The following is a 7,199-nucleotide window of genomic DNA, read 5'->3' as shown; positions in this document are numbered from 1 at the left end:
GCCCAGGGGAGGCGTTGCAGGTGCTGTCGTACTATTAGCGTAGGCGCTCGTATCGGTTGTCTGCTGTCATAGAACATTAACGGAAATTTCGGCCCACTATCCTAATTATTTCAATTAGTTCTACACGTCTGTTAGCACTGATGACTTTAGAAACTGCGCTGCTTCCGGCCGTTAAGCGAAGTCCGTCGAACACTGCGTTGTACGTGGTGAGAGGTAATGACTAAAAGTTTGTGTTCTCAAACTTGACTTGGTAAGAGGCGTGTGTGAACTGTGGCATTCACTCTGCAAACGTATGCAGAACACGTGTTGTCACTTTCAAGTTTGTTGTTAAGAACACACACAGTCAGTGCGTCCTCAGTAGGTCAAGTCTGAACATGAACCTGTGATGTTCGAAACTAGCAGCCTTATATAAATATTGCAGCTGTTGACAGAATCGTTAATAAACGCTGTAAGGAATTTAATAAAGGGGTTGGTTTCCTGTTGACTAAATGGTGAAACTTAAGACTCACACTTTCGGTTTTGCACTTTTGTTTCTTAATATTTTGAAAGCGAACATTTGCCTGCCGTACACTGTTCTGTCGCAGCCATCTGGTCATCGATTATACTATGTTTCTCGTCAATGAAAGATTGTAGAAAACATTCGTCTGCTCTTTGTTTTTCATTAGTTATTTCTTCGGTTTCTTCATGCTTATGTTAAGCCCTTTTGGTATTTGATTCTGGGACTGACGTCTTACAGCTTTACCTATAGATTCATTTATACAATATTTGATGTCCTCGATTTCTGGTTCGTATCATTTTGTGTAGGTATGCTGATTACTTAATTCAATCTACGACGGTAGAGATCTGCAGCTGAAGGCTCTTGTAACAATCTTATTTTAAAACTGGTTGACTTTTCTTGTGTGTAAGCCATAGTTCATACAGGCAGCCTTCAGCCCTCGTGGAGTCCCTTGGTTCGGTACCGAGTGGAGGGTCTCAGCCAAAACCTTCGACGACTCTGTGACGTCACTGGCTGCAGATTTCTAGAACTGCGTTACGCGTTGGGATTCGTAGGACTCCCCTTGGCTGGTCAGTGATGCACTACACAAGGAAACAGCTACTCGGGTAGTAGAGTACTTTTGAAGTGCACATAAGTGTTCTTTAGACTAGGCTGTAATTTGAGTTACTCTGATAAACACTCGCCAGTCTATACGCGGCAACGGAAGTCAGACGGCGTTCAGAGTAAAGACATTTCAACTATCAAAATTTTTTCAGTAAACTGTCGAAGTATTTATAACAAAGTTCTCGAATTTACTGCCCCCTAGGAAAGTTCTCGTACTCTAATTATTCTTGGGACCGTGACCTGGTCGAAACCCGAAGTAGAAAGTTCTGAGATATTTAGTGAGTCGTGGAACGAATATCGGGAAGAAAGATTAGAGGTCGTAGGAGGGGAGTGTTCATTGCAGTTGTCAACAATACGGTCTCTATTGAGGTCGAAAGTTGAGTGTGACCTAATTATTCTTGGGACCATGACCTGATTGAAACCCGAAGTAGAAAGTTCTGAGATATTTAGTGAGTCATGGAACGTACATCGGGAAGAAATATTAGAGGTCTTCATTACAGCTGACAAAAATATTGTCTCTATTGAGGTCGAAAGTTGAGTGTGACCCTGAAATTATTTGGTCGCGTGTAGGTCGTGTAGGTGAAACCAAGTTGATTGTTGGATGTCTTTACTGGCCACCTGTGACGCACTTTCACAGAAAGTCTGTTACCAGTAGCGCGTAAATAGGCACATAATGAAATATTAGTTGGAGGCGACTTTAACGTACCCATTCTAGTGTCGGATGACTCTGGATTCATTGCAATGGGGCACAGAAAGACCGTCTATCGAAGTACTCTTGAACAAGTGTATTTGAAAACTGTCTTGAGCAACTAGTTCGGCAGCCCACACACAGTGGAAATGTCTTTGACCTCGTAGCTACAAATATGCCGACCCTTATCGACAATGTCAATATAGAAACAAGGCTTAGCAACCATGATATGATTACAGCAGCTATTGTTACGAAAGTTAATAAGTCAAGATGGCTAGGAGAATATTTCTGCAAGAAAGAGCAAATAAGCAGTTGTCATCTTCTCCCTTACTGAACTGATATCACTTAGTTCCAGTAAGATGGACGTACAGCGATTATGGGCAATTTAACCAGACAGTAAATTGTGGTCTGGAAAGTTATGTGCCGAGCATGTGGATGAAGAATGGAAAAGACCCTTCATGATTTAGTAAAGAAATTCGGAAAATGTTGAGGGAGCAGAGGTTAAAGCAATCACGAACCAAAAGTGAACGCACAAATGATGACAAGCAAAGGTTAGTAGAGATTCTTACATCTGTGAAGAGATCTATGCGCGAAGCATATAACAACAACCACAGTCATACCTTAGCAAAATATCTGGCAGAGAACCCGAGCAAATTATGGTCTCATGGAAAATCGCCAAGCGGTTCTAAGGCTTCCATTCAGTCCCTTGTTGACCAATCTGGTGTGGCAGCTGAAGACAGCAAAACGAAAGACGAAGTTTTAAATCTCGCGTACAAGAAATCGTCCAAGCAGAAAACTCGTACAAACGTATCTTTATTTCACCATCGCAGAGACTCCCGTACTGACAGCGCAGTAATGAGGATCCCTGTCGTAGAGTAACAACTGAAAGATTTGAAGGCAAATAAGTCACCAGGTCTGGATGGAATCCCAATTAGGTTTTCAAAGCGCACTCTAAAGCACTGGGCCATCACCCAGCTTGCATTTATCGCGAATCCCTCTCCTAGCGAGAAGTCCCAATCGGCCAGATGAGGGCCAAAGTGGCTCCAGCATATATGAAGGATAAAATAACGCACCCGCAAAGTTAACCAAAGTCCCTAACTTCAGTTTGCTGCCGAATCCTTGAACATATTCTCAGTTCGAATACAATAAATTTTCCTGAGAAGCTTACGTCAGCAAATCAGCTTGCCCTTTCCTCACATGATTTACTGCGAACTACGGATGAGCGGGAACTGCCAGATTCCGCGTTTCCAGAGTTCCGGAAGGCATTTGGCATGGTGCACCATTACAGATTGTTAACGAAGGTAGGAATATATGGAACAGTTCTCCTACGCGTTTACTCATGATAGCACTTTCATCTGCGAATCGTACCACTTATATCCTTTCACCTCGAATTTTAATTCCAGTCCTGAACCTTTCTTTTTTTCCATCATTGCTTCTTCGATGTACGTATTGAACAGTAGGGGCAAAAGACTGCACCACTGTCTAACACCCTTTCTAATCCGAACACTTCGTTCTTGGTCGTCGACTCTTATTTATCCCAGTCGGCTCTTGTACATAATGTTCATATTACCTGTTGCTTAGTATTGTTCTCAGAAATTCGAACATCTTGCACCATTTTACACTGTCGAACGCTTTTCCCAGGTCTATAAATCCTATGAACGTATCTTGATTTTTCTTCAGTCTTGTTTCCATTATCAGAATCGTCTCTCTAGTGCCTTTATCTATCCTAAAACGAAACTGATCGTCATCCAACGTGGACTGAGGTGGGAAAGGCGAATAATGGGAGAATTTTAGAAAAGAGAGGTTCATTTTTAAAGGAGACTGCATACAGGACACAGCTGCGACCTATTTTTGAGTACTTCTCGAATGTATGGATCTGCACCAGGTAGGACTAAAGGAAGACCTCAAAACAATTGGTAAGTTCTAGCAACGCTTAAATGTTACAGAGATGCTTCGGGAAGTCAAATGGGTAGGCGACCTTGTTTTCGAAGGAGAATACTGAGAATATACACACAACCGGTATTTGAAGCAGACTACCGAAAGATTCTGCTGCAGCCAACATAAGAGTACAACGCGCGTAAGGACCACGAAGATAAGATACGAGGTATTAGGGCTCATCCGGAGGCATGTAGACAGTCGTTTTTCCCTCGCCCTATTTAGATTGGCACAGGAAAACAAATGATTGGTACTGGTACAAGGCACTTTCAGCTATGTGTGGCACAGTGGCTTGTGGAGTATCTATAAAGATGCAGGATAGAAAAGGCAAATGTTGAATCTACTACCACGGATTTTAGAGAGAACGAGGGATTACTGAGAGGCAAACCTGCAATGTGGATGTTTTCCTGCAGAAAACGTATTGCCACAGCTTCTACCTGATTCCTAAAAACAGAGAAAACCAGTAACTGAAGAAATAACTAAAAAGGTTCAATGGGATATAATACAACCATCAACTATTTCGTGCTGCAGTTCTCTGCAAGTGGGAAAGGGTTTCTTGTTCTGGTTCCTCAGGTAGTTAATACCATAGATGTACAAATGTAATCTCACCTGGAAAATCTAGATGAGTTAATTCAGAAGTTTCAAGAAGACCATTACTTCTCCAGCCTGTATTCAAGAGTTTCCCACTGGCATGTCAAACTTCGTCAGGCTTCAGGAAAATATATTTTTCTTATACATACTGGCAGAAGTCTGAAGAGTTAAGTTTCTTACGGAAAAATGCACCCTGGCTGGGACCAGTTGAATGTCAGAATGGATTCAGTGAAATTAAACGAGCTCTCATCAATGCAAAGGTCTTTTATCGTCTGGACATGGCATTGTAGTTTGGCCTGATGACACATTCATCATCTGAGGGATTATGTGCTGGTCTTTAAAAAAAAATTATAATAATAAAAATAAAAAAATAGGTGGAGAACAGAGACTTTGTCCAATAGCTTTTGCTAGCCGAACTTTATTGTACTGGGAGAGATTGTATACCACCAGAAAACGGGAAGCCTTAGCAATTGTTTGTACCATCCATAAATTCCAGTATTATTGATATGGTGCACAAATCACTGTCTATTGCGATAGTCAGATCCTTAGCTTTAGGCAGGGGTGCAAACTATTACATGCAAGACTGGCTTCGTGAACCTTGAATCTAGAAGAATACAGCCTTTGGAAAGCTTACATTGGTTGCAAATAATCTTTGATCGCCTTTGACGTCTTTACGAAGTATTTGGGACTGAATTGTGTTAAGACGTTCACCAATTCACAGATTTGAAAGTGTCTTCTAAATGATTTAATTCCACATGTGCGCAAGCTGTGTGCTCTAGTCTCGGACAATGCATCAGACTTTACCTGCTATCATTGCCGAATGCACTAGCACAAGCCAACATCAAGAAAATTGCAACTTCATAGTATTTCGTTGAATCAAATCCCGTAGTACGTGTTTTCAGTAAACTGAACGGATTCATGTGAACGTACTGTCATACAGACAAATGACGTCCATCGACTATCTTGGTAAACTCGAAGAAAGAACGAAAAATCCACGCCGGCCGGAGTGGCCGAGCGGTTCGAGGCGCTACAGCCTGGAATCGCGCGACCGCTACGGTCGCAGGTTCGAATCCTGCCTCGGGCATGGGTGTGTGGTATCTCCTTAGGTTAGTTAGGCTTAAGGAGGTGATGTATCAACAAAAGTAAAGAAGTATGTGGGTAAATATGTTGAGCTCCTGTTAAAGATACTAATCGTAGCGCGGGGTAGCCGTACGGTCTCGGGCGCCTTGCCACGGTTCGCGCAACTCCCCACGACAGAGGTTCGAGTCATCCCTCGGCCATTCGGGCATGTGTGTTTGTGTGTGTGTGTGTGTGTGTGTGTGTGTGTGTGTGTGTTGTCCTTAGCGTATAAGTTAGTTTAAGTAGTGTGTAAGCCTAGGGACCGATGATCTCAGCAGTTTCGTCCCTTAGGAACTTACCACAGATTTCCAAAGATATCGGATGAGAAATTAGGAACAATAAGAGTATATAAAAACTAAACTAAACTCCTCCCGAACAGGCCACGACGGTTCAGTCCCGCGTCCGGCAATCCTGATTTAGGTTTTCCGTGATTTCCATAAACCGCTCCAGGACGACTTCCTCCCCTAATCCCATGAGACCTAAGACCTAGCTGTCGGGTCTCCTCCCCCAAACAACCCAACCCCAGGCCACGAAGCCCAACGGTACCGACCGGCCACCGTGTCATCCTAAGCCCGCAAGCGTCACTGGATGCGGACATGGAGGAGCATGTGGTCGCACACCGCTCTCCTGCTCTCCTGGCCGTATGTCAGTTTACGAGACCGGAGCCGCTCAACTAGCTCCTGAGTTTGCCTCACAAGGGCTGAGTGCAACCCACTTGCCAACAGCGCTCGGCAGACCGGATTGTCACCCATCCAAGTCCTAGCCCAGCCCGACAGCGCTTAATTTCGGTGATCTGACGGGAACCGGTGTTACCACTACGGCAAGGCCGTTGGAAATATTAGTGTCTCGGACAGAGAAATACATGAAGAACAAAGCAGTATTCGAGAAGAAGAGGTTCAGGCCTCAGGAATTCCTGATTGGAGGCAAGGTATTCCTAAGGACACAACGGCGTTCATTGTCAACCATTTCGTTATGGCATCAACCCATATAGGGCGCTAATGGCGTCCAGTGGTGTGGCCATTCATGTTGCATTCATCTGGTTCCGAAGTTCGTCTGTGGTGTGGGTTGCATTGGGTCACAGTGCTGCCCCTGTCGTTTCACCATATCTCACACATTTTGTACCGGCGACATGTCTTGTGATTTGATGGGCCAGAACAAAAGGCTGACATCCTGTAACTCCAAGATGGCATGTGTTCGTGGAGCAACATGTGGCCGTGGCCGCTCATTGTCTCGCTGAAAAATGGCGTCTGTCGTCTCGTGCAGAAAGTTTATGGCTACGGGTAGCAGGATGCCATTCAAGTAGGTCAGTTTGGTGACAGTGCCTGGGACACGCACCAATTCTGATTTGTCGCTGTAGACAGTAGCATCCCTCAACATAGGGACCTGAGTTGGCGCTGAATGTCTTGCGCGAATACAGTCACTGATATACCACTCCCCGCTGACAGTGGCGAACCAAAATGCAGACATAATTTTCAGTTGTGTACCAGGATTTGCCCACATGCTGTCTGATGCCGTTCCTGTCCCCAGCGACGTCGTTCCATATATCACTGCCGTCTAGCATATTTCTGCACATTCGTCAAAAGTTGGCAAAGAGATGGACGACGCACCCGTAACCCTTGCCGTGGTGAACTGTGACGGACTGTCCTCCCTGATAGTGTGCGATGTGTTACACTGTTCCACCGCTGCGCAAGAGCCAAGGACGACACAGATGTGTCCTGCTATGCCATTCGGATGAGGTGTCATTCTTCTCGGAGATGGGCCAGGTGG

The 7,199-nt window shown here is 44.5% G+C and overlaps 1 pseudogene; it reads right to left on the bottom strand.

Annotated features, from left to right (window-relative positions):
• Positions 1-6,148: 6,148 nt before the first annotated feature.
• LOC126417881 (5S ribosomal RNA) lies at positions 6,149-6,266 on the bottom strand (annotated as a pseudogene).
• Positions 6,267-7,199: the final 933 nt, after the last annotated feature.

This window comes from Schistocerca serialis, chromosome 8 (assembly GCF_023864345.2).
Source record: "Schistocerca serialis cubense isolate TAMUIC-IGC-003099 chromosome 8, iqSchSeri2.2, whole genome shotgun sequence".
Classification (NCBI taxonomy): domain Eukaryota; kingdom Metazoa; phylum Arthropoda; class Insecta; order Orthoptera; family Acrididae; genus Schistocerca; species Schistocerca serialis.
Note: the sequence above shows the minus strand (reverse complement) of the source record. Positions and strands in the feature narration are given on the sequence as shown.